This window comes from Penaeus vannamei, chromosome 10, assembly GCF_042767895.1.
Source record: "Penaeus vannamei isolate JL-2024 chromosome 10, ASM4276789v1, whole genome shotgun sequence".
Taxonomy (NCBI): domain Eukaryota; kingdom Metazoa; phylum Arthropoda; class Malacostraca; order Decapoda; family Penaeidae; genus Penaeus; species Penaeus vannamei.
This window is the reverse complement of record NC_091558.1, coordinates 28,851,158-28,861,157: the sequence shown is the minus strand read 5'-3', so window position 1 is coordinate 28,861,157 and position 10,000 is coordinate 28,851,158. Positions and strand designations below refer to the sequence as shown.

Genomic DNA, 10,000 nt, shown 5'->3' with positions numbered 1-10,000 from the left:
AAATACATACATACAAACGTTTTGTGTTTCGTTTATTTTTTCTACCGAGTATCACGTGCTGGCAGTGTTTGCAGCCACGTGTGTTTGGCCACACAGGGTCTGGGAGTGAGAAGGGAACGGCAGGGACGAGGGGAAGAAGGAGGACGAGGGATAGAGGAGAGGAAGGGGCGGAGAATAAAGGCTGGGAATTATGAAGATTGGAGAAAGAAAGACGGGGGAAGGAGGGAGACTGACTGACACAGACAGACAGAGACCGAGAGATATTTTTGGGCAAAAGTGTAAGAAAAGAAGAGTAAAGGGAGAAGGGCAAGGGCGCCGTGGCACGATAAGGCCAGAATCACGAACGGAAAGCGAGTCACACTCTCTCGGCCACTTAGATTACACGCTGCCGAGGGGGAGGGCCATATGGCATGGCTTTGAGTGCCTCTTGTGCGCGTTGTGTATCGGAAGGAGACATAACAGGATGTGGAGCTTTTATTGTTTCTATTTTTAATGAACTGATTTATTCTTTGCATTTCAGTGATGTATATTTTTGTTCCATTTAACCTTTATCTTTATTATTTATTTATTTGTTTATTATTTTTATTTATTTTTTTAATTTATTTTTTATTTTTTTTATTTTTTGTGTTTGTGTTTGTGTTTGTGTATAGGAGCGACAGACAGACAGACGTCATGACCAGGGTCACAGCTATCGCCGTCATCGTGGCCACGAAAAGGCCGCCGCTGCCGTCAGCGTGAGGAAGCCCAGGTTAAATATACCCGTGATGTACTCACTGCCGCGCGTCCCCCCCTCTCCCCCAAGTCTCCGCTGCGGTTTTTACTCCCCCGGGAGGAGGCGCCGAATCTCCGCGAATTCTACCAGCATGCGTGTCACCGCTTATTTTAACAGCGCCTTTGTCGCCTTTGTGTGTCGTGTCGTCGCGTTTGATGCCGCGAGTCTGGCGATGGGTTGGGAGGGAGGAAAGGAGAGGGAAGGAGGGAGGGAGGGAGGGAGGGAGTGCGGGAGGGACGACGGGCCATCTTGCTTGTCGAGGTTTGGCGCAGCGGGATAGAGGGGGGTGGGGGTCGATGCGCTTTTTAAGGGGGTCTTCATCTCGGCGCGTCCATCCTTTTTTCCCTTCGATCAGTGTCACCGGTATGGTTTGCTTCGCTTTTTGCTTCTGCTTTCAACACCACTTGCCGCCTTGTCTGCTTCCTTTCTACTCTTACTCTTACTCGTTTTCCTCCTCCTTGTTCGTCTTCCTCTTCCTGTAAATTCCCACATATTAGCTTTTCTTTCCTCGGCGCAAATGTCGCAACCCAGACCTGATTGATAATTGCTGATGTTTAGCCGAAAGTGAATTCGAGAACAAAGCAGACGATGAGAAACAATGGTTGAACAAACTAACCAATTAACAGAGAAACCCTCCGACCTTGTTCCTCCTTCTGCCGCTCGGTACAACTACGGCAGAGTTAAATATACGAACCTTAGCAAAGATGTGACGACGCCCGTGTTGCCGGGAGCTTAAGGCACCTGCACTGTGCACGCGGGTAGCAAGACCCGCTTTTAAATATAACCATTGCTATAGATCAGCTGCCATGCACTTGGCACCCGATTCGCAGAGGTAGAAAAGGGGGAGGAGGAAAAGGAGGAGGAGAATAATATGGATATGGAGAAGGAGGATGCGAAGGAAGGAGGAGGAGGAGGAAGAGAAAGAAGATTAAATAATTGAGAGTCAGAATCAAGAATGGAGTTGAAGAACAATAATAATAAGAAGAGGTAATTCAGGGTCAGAATCAAGACAGAAGAGTTAAGGAGAAGGAGAAGGATAACCTGGCGGAGTAGCAGCGGCAGGTGTGTGCTAACAGGAGTCCGAGGAGAGCTCCAAGGAGACGGCTGCAGCTCGCGCTCCCTCTCGCGGAATGTCACGGATGTACCTCTTCGGCTGCGAGGAGGGGGGGGGGGTAGTTTGTTTTGTGCCTGGGGGACGACTTTTCCTTTGCGCGTGTTGGCATTTTCATTGTTTGTTTGTATTATTGCGGGTGTGTTATTGTTTCCTTTATTTATTTGTGGTTGTGTTAGATATTATCGTAACTCTACCTTCCCATATGTTTTGCATATTTTAAACATTCTTACTAGTACTGCTATATTCGTCTCATTAATTATGTATGTATTAGCTTTGAATAATTGAATTAACATATTACTATAACAAAAAGATTATAGATAGATAGATAGATAGATAGATATGGAGATTGAACAGTGAGTGTATGTATGTATGTATATGTCTGTGTGTGTATGCATACATAAGTAGCATTTCATTTATAATCAAAGTCTCTCTATGAACGCCTCTAAATAGGATTTTTTAGAAACTTTTTTAAAAGGTCAGCCGTCTGTACATAAATAATTGGACTGTTGCCTTACCAAGTGAAAAATCATTGATGAGGGGAAACTGGGATAGCTGTGGATAAATTAATTATGTGTGGAGCGTTTATACCCTCAGAGCGGTTTGTATGTAAATCCTTGCATTTTGTTCGGCGTGTGAAATTTATCTTCTTTCTTTCTTTCGTCTGATGGCTTCTTGCGTTTCCCGAAGAAACCCGCCCGTAATGTGGTCGTAAGTGGGTGGATGGGTGTGCTGTTTGCCGAGTGGGGCGGATTTGTTTTGTAAAGACGTATATTTATATATATACATATATATGCGCGCGCGCGCACACACACACACGCACACGCGCACACGCACACGCACTCACACTCACACTCACACACACACACACACACACACACACACACACACACACTCACACTCACACTCACACACACACTCACACTCACACTCACACTCACACACACACACACACACACACACACACACACAACACACACAACACACATACACACGCACACACACACATCCGCACACACGCACACACACGCACACGCGCACACACACACACACACACACACACACACACACACACACACACACACACACACACAGGCATAGAAACATACATACATATGCATATATACATATTCTTTTGTGTATATATGTATTCCACTCCCATTCATAAGCAGATATCAATACAGAGAAATTATCCGAATCGGAATCTGCCTTCCACAGACATGCCTTTGACAGCCTCTCTCAGTCAATCCCTTTCATGCCGACGCAACTTCCGCCCGTTGCAGCAGCCTCACGCGACTGCCGGCGCTTGGGCTTGTCGGCGACGCACCTGGCAACAAATCGGGCATTGTTGCATCCGGCCGGTCGGTTGCTTGCGTTCTGTGGCGAGCCGAAGGTCATTTCATTTAGAATTTTTGTGAATATTTTTTGTTTTGTTTGATTTAATTTTTGAATTTGTTTTGCGGTGCATTTATTCATTCGTTTTCTTTTGTGATGAAGATTTTGAGATAGACTAATATTGTATTTTGATTTGTCTATTTTAGGTCGCCGTCACTGTTGTTTGGCAATGTTATTGTTATTTTGTATTAATTTGTAGGTTATGAAGAGTAATATTAGTATTGGCTATAGTTCATGACCGTGACTGCCGCTGAAAGGTTATTTACGCCGATCTATCACATGCCTCGACGCCATTGGAATTCGCTGGTTTTGCTTCGCCTTGGCCAGTTGATGACGTCACGCAGCCGGGTGTATGTGGAGCCCGTTATGAGATCAGTTCTTTTGTATTTTTTATAGGCGTGTGCCCTTTTTTGGAAGGGTGAGGTTTGAGGGAGCAACAGTGGGAAAGAAATCAATTCGGAGATTAAATATGACTTAACGGTTAGCAAAAGCAGCCTCTTGTTGAATAACAGTTTGTGTGTGCGTGCGCGTGCGCTTGTTTTGTGTTGGTAGGGCATTGTTTGTGCCCAGCTGAATCTTCTCTCCCCTCCTCCCTCCCTCCGTCCTCCCCCTACTTTTCCTCCTTTCCCTCCTCTCCCTCCAGATATCTAATTTCCAATCTACATATCTTTTCATGTCTTATTTTGTACGCATTTTTTAAAAACCTTTGTTTATGCAATACCTTGCATGCTAGCTGATGGCAATGATAAAAAATCACAGCAAGCAAAATAAGCAAATGAAAAAAACACCTATTGCTCGGCCGAGGAAGTTGGGCTTCATGTGATTACTTCCAGACCTAACTTCAGTAATTACCTCAACTGAAGAATTGAAGTGGCGGGAAAGCTAACACATATAAGATTGTTTTTATGAGGGACTTTTGTCAATTCAACGGGTCTTTTTTCTTTCTTTCTTTTTTTAGGGGCGAAGGATGAAGGGGATAGGAAGGGTTGTTTGGAGTTTCTAGGACTTGCTTGGCGTTGATTACTGTTATCCATGTTACATGTATTTCCTTTTTCGTTCTTTTTTCTTTCTTGTTTTGCTGTCGTCATTGTCACCACTATTGTCGTCGTCATCGCCATTATTATAATTATCATTTTCATTATCCAGGTCGGTTTGTGATAAGATATCACTGGGAGAGAATCCTCCACGACTTAGTATGCTCCTCATTGTTTTTCTTTACTTAGTCCATACCTTAAAGTTAAGGACCCGCCATGGCAGAGCGCAGGATGGCAGTATAGGGGAGGGCGGAGAGGGAAGGGAGAGTTAAATATTCTAAATTTGGCCAAGGGGGTCTTAGCTCTTCCCCATCCACCCCCCCCCCCACTCGCCTCCCCTTTCTAGCCATGTAGTCATCACCTTACCCCTTCCTTGTGTGACCCGTCCCATGTCACTCGCCCTCTGACCTGTGACCTGTTACCCGAGATCATGAGCATCTGCGAGGGTATATTTGTCTCGGAGGGCTTGTTGGCCCGCTGTGCCGTAAATATATCACTTGTATGCCCGTGTGCAAACATTCGCTTTAACACGATGTACGTACGCCTAGGCATACGCATAAATGTGTTTTTATGTACCTGTTGTGTCTTTTCTGTTCCTCTGCTTTTCGTGTACATTTTTTTACAATATTACCAATCCCTTTGTTTCGGTTTTCTTATATTTTATTGGGTTGAATTTTAATTCTCCAATGAATAACACATTGGCTGCTGAAACAAGGAGGAAGAAGAGACAGGAGGTGAAGGAAAAATATCTTATATGAATGACCCACAGTATGTTTGTAAACGGACATTCGTTAATGGGAAAAGGGAAAGGCTAAATTATGCGATACCCTTCTCCACTTCACCTAAAACCCCTTGGGGCCTGATAACGGCATTTAATTTGTCGTCTCCTCGAGTTAAAGTCAAGGAGAGCGAGAACACTCGAACATCACATTCGCGCTTTTGCCCCGAGAATGACCTTGTCGTTTTTATTTTGTTATTTTCGTTCTTTTCTCACGTTGATTTTTTTTCTTCTGCTTCGCTATTGTTTCGAGGGCGGTTTGTGGGGGAGGGATAGACGTCGGTAGGTGGATGGGGGAGAGGAAAAGGATAGTGATGAAACTGCCGAGCTGCATTGATATGTAATTTGTGTGATTGCTCTGCTTGTTCTTTGTTTTTTATGTGCTGTTTTTTGTGGTTATGAGGTTTGTTCGTTTTATTCCAATATGTAGATTAGTATTGTTATATATTCTGTTATTAACTTTTGTCATTTTAGTTAACTGATATTTGTATTTATAACATAGGTTCGGTGTGAAATTGCTTTGGTCATCGCTGAAGGCCATGCTTCCTTATTTCACTATCGTCATCAAAGCAGTAATGCCCCGTCACTATTTTCATTACAGTAATGGGGATTGTTTTTGTGGTGTAACAAATCGCAAGTTTGCTCTTCTGGTCAGACTTGCCAAACGCACAAAAAGTTTAACCGTGTTAAAAAGAATTAAATGCACTCAAACAGATTGCCTTTTTCTTTCCTTTTTTCGGGAGGGAGGGGAAGGGATTGGGGAATGGGGGGAACGTGAAGGTCAGAGTTTTGCGCGACAGAGTTTCCCGGGTCAGCTGGGGATGTTTCGAGATCAGTTGGCGTATCTGTCGGTGATGAGAATCTTGTGTGGTTTGCTTGTGCTATTGGAAGACAGACGCATGCCCACATGCACACTTGAAAGTATACAGACCAGGTTTGACCTTGGAGTCCCTCTCTCTCTCTCTCTCTCTCTCTCTCTCTCTTCTCTCTCTCTCTCTCTCTCTCTCTCTCTCTCTCTCTCTTTCGTAACTCTCTCTCATCTCTCTCTCTCTCTCTCTCTCTCTCTTTCTCTTTCTCTTTCTCTTTCTCTCTCTCTCTTTCTCTCTCTCTCTTTCTCTCTCTCTCAATCTCTCTCTCCCTCCCTCCCACCCAACCTGTAGCCAAATACTTAGGAGAAAATTATGAAATACTTAGTGCCATAAGGCAAAGCCATTGCTATCCCTGAGGAAAGGTAAGAGGGTAATGAAAAAGCGAGGAGGGGAAGATTGGAAAGGAGAAGAAAAATAAAACGAGAGAAACGAGAAGAAGAGAGGATTACCATGAGCGATGTGGGGGAGAGACGGCAGTGGAGGGTGGAATGTGGAAGGGTGAGGGTGGGGGTAGGACGCCTGGGAAGGTTATGCGGAAGGTATGCGCGGGCGTGGGCACTTTTTCATTGGCTTGTGTTTACTTTTTGTGGTGCATTACTTTTAACATTCAATTGTGTCAGTTTCTTTTTCTTCTTCGTCTTTCCTTTTGCTTTGCTTTAAGAAGGTTTAGATCATTAGAGTTCTTTTTAATCTTTTTAATTTGTTCTCTCTCTCCTGCAGTTTGTTGTCGTATAGATGGCCACGATGCATTATGTTTAATGGTATCATATACTCGGCCGGTGTATTGTGATAGATTTCTCCCCTCAGCGCTTGTAAATCTGTTCTCTAGCGGCGGCGTCGACAGGCCTCACGAAAAAGGGGAAGCAGGGAGCGCTGCTGAAGCAATTAAAAGAGAATTGAGGGTGGCCTGGAGAGGGAGCATCCCTTCGGCGTTTTTTCAGGGAGAGGCTGGCGACAAAAATACATGGTGCTGACGCCACACGGGAGGTATGGGGTATGCGGGGACCTGCCCACCTCTTTCTCTTTCTCCTTCTCCTTCTTCTCGTTTTGCTGTCTTGTGTTTCTCACTCTCTCTCTTCCCCGTCTCTCCTCTTATGTCCTTTTTTCTCTTTTTCTCCATCTATCCAACCTCTCCTCTCTTTCACCCTCTTTCTCCTATCTCCCACACTCTTTCTCCTCTTTCACCCTATTTTATCCTCTCTTTCGCCTTCTCTCCTCTCTTTCACCTCCTCTCTCTCTCCTCTCGTTCACCTTCTCTCTCTCTCTCTCTCTCTCTCTCTCTCTCTCTCTCTCTCTCTCTCTCTCTCTCTCTCTCTCTCTCTCTCTCTCTCTGTCTCTCTCTCTCTCTCTCTCTCCCTCTTTCCTCTCTCTCTCCTCTCTCCTTCTGTTTCTCTCTCTCTCTCTCTCTCTCTCTCTCTCTCTCTCTCTCTCTCTCTCTCTCTCTCTCTCTCTCTCTCTCTCTCTCTCTCTCTCTCTCTCTCTCTCTCCCTCTTTCTCTCTCTCTCTCTCTCTCTCTCTCTTTCACCTCTCTCTCTCTCTCTCTTCTCTTTCACCTCTCTCTCTCTCTCTCTCTCTCTCTCTCTCTCTCTCTCTCTCTCTCTCTCTCTCTCTCTCTCTCTCTCTCTCTCTCTCTCTCTCTCTCTCTCTCTCTCTTCTCGACTTCACCTCTCTCTCTCTCTCTCTCTCTCTCAACTCGCTCTCTCTCTCTCTCTCTCTCTCTCTCTCTCTCTGTTTCTCTCTCTCTCTCTCTTCTCTCTCTCTCTCTCTCTCTCTCTCTCTCTCTCTCTCTCTCTCTTTCTCTTTCTCTTTCTCTCTCTCTCTCTCTCTCTCTCTCTCTCTCTCTCTCTCTCTCTCTCTCTCTCTCTCTCTCTCTCTCTCTCTCTCTCTCTCTCTCTCTGTCTCTCTCTCTCTCTCTCTCTCTCTCTCTCTCTCACTTCACCCCCTCTCTCACTTTCTCTCTCTCTCATTCTTTCTTTTTACTGTCTCGTTCTTTCCCCCTTTCCTTTCCATTCTTTTACATCTCTTGCTCTCGCCCATCATATTCTAGCTCCATCGGTTTACATACTTCACCTTTCCTCCCTTGTGCGTCATTTTTCTTTTTTCTTTTCTCCTTGCATTCGTCATCTGGCCTCGTTCTCCTCCCCCCCCCCCCCCCGCCTCCATTTTTTCTTCTACGTGTCAGTTCCTCCCCTTCTCCTCCCCTTCCCAACCTTCTTCATCCTCCCCTCCCTCTCCACGCCCCCCCCCCCATCTGCTGTAGCTAGACCGTAGCCAGACGTCAGACGAGGTGTGGTACGAGAATGTGGGCGTGTGGGCGTAGCCGCCTTGGTTAGAGAAAGGGAGCATAGACATTCCCCTCGAGTGTGCTTTGGGTGACGGGCGGCTGGCGGGCAGGGACGACTCTGCCAGGGCTGTTATCGTTCATTATCACCTTTTCTATATTTTGATGTGCTTTTGCCTTTCTTCTTTCCGTGTCTGCCATTTTCTACGCCTACTCATTCTCCGTCTTCTGTACCTTTGGATTATCCTCCTGCTGGTCATTCAGGTCAAAGCGCTTTTGGGTCTTCGGTCTTCATTTTTCTTTTCTTTCCAACAACACCTCCCAGCCCGCCCACTTTAAGAACGACCTCCCCCATTCTCCCAATCCAGTGGAAGCCGCTGCCGCTTTCCCGCTCCCACCCCTTCCCGCTTACCCTCGGCCTCTGTTATTGCTCGGGCCACGCCCAGCCATTGCAACGAAGCAGCATAGCCTCCCCCGCCCTCCCACATACCCATGCCCCCGCCCCACCTTTCTCCGAAGCCTACAGCCGCCAAGCCTATTAGCCGCAGATTTATCCCTCCGGCTCAGCTGAGGAGATACCTTGAGAGGCGGACATGCGAGGACGCGCGCTTCGCTCGCCTTTCAGCTCCGTCGTGTTTGTTGTTGTTGCAGCAGCGGCCGCGCGACGCTTCCCATAGGGGCACGCCCCTTGGCCACGCTCATCCGCTGCACCAGAGAGGCTGCTGCGGGACAGGCCGTTTCCCCTTCTTCCCATTGCCCCTTTCCTATCTCCTACTCCTGCCTCGCGCCCTCTTTTCCGTACACCTTTTTGCCCCTTCCCTTGCTTCTACCTTTCCTCCTGCCCCCGCTCCTCCACCCTACCCTTGCTCTCCTGCCCTTTTGATACCCCCTGCCCCTTGCCCCTCGATGGAATGGGGGTAATTAGTGTTATCTTGTCACGCCGCCAGGACAAGTGAATGTAGCACACAGGGTTCACGTCTTTATATACTCTAGTTCCTTGTTGTGGCTGCGCTCTTGTTACCCAGCTTACTGTTTTGTTTTGATTTTCTCTCTCTCTCTCTCTCTCTCTCTCTCTCTCTCTCTCTCTCTCTCTCTCTCTCTCTCTCTCTCTCTCTCTCTCTCTCTCTCTCTCTCTCTCTCTCCTTTCTCACACACACACACACACACACACACACACACACACACACACACACACACACAGACACACACACACACACACACATATATATATATATATATAATTATAAATATATATAATATACATATGTATATATATAATTTTATATATATATATATATATATATATATATATATATATATATATATATATATATATATATGCACACGCACAAAATTAAGTATAGATAATTAAAATGATGGTGATGACAACTTAGCTATTGCTAATAATAATGATGAAATAGTAGTAATGATCACAAGAATTATGGAACGAGACAGAGGAAAAACAGCGCGCCGCTACACAGTATACGCTGCAGTGCACGGCAGAGGGAAGATCACGGCAGGGGAAAAAATTGCTTATTTCACGGAGGTCGAATGCCAAGGGGTTGGAGGGAAATAAGGGGGAGGAGGGGGGGGCGGAATTCTGCGGCCCAATCGCAGCGTCGTCTTTTTAACGTCACTTACAAAGAAATGCTCAACAAAGAAGGCTCCCTCGCTCCGAAGATGTGCATCGCGGTGGAGGGAGGAAAGGGGAAAGGGAGGGAGGGAGGGAGGGAAAAAGGGAGAGGGAGGGAAGGAAAAAG

The 10,000-nt window shown here is 46.1% G+C and overlaps 1 protein-coding gene across 1 annotated transcript in view; it reads left to right on the top strand.

The window, feature by feature from the left end:
* The window catches only part of msn (serine/threonine-protein kinase msn), a gene marked incomplete in the record, with an annotated part of 177,986 nt that overhangs the window by 53,953 nt on the left and 114,033 nt on the right, over positions 1–10,000 (top strand).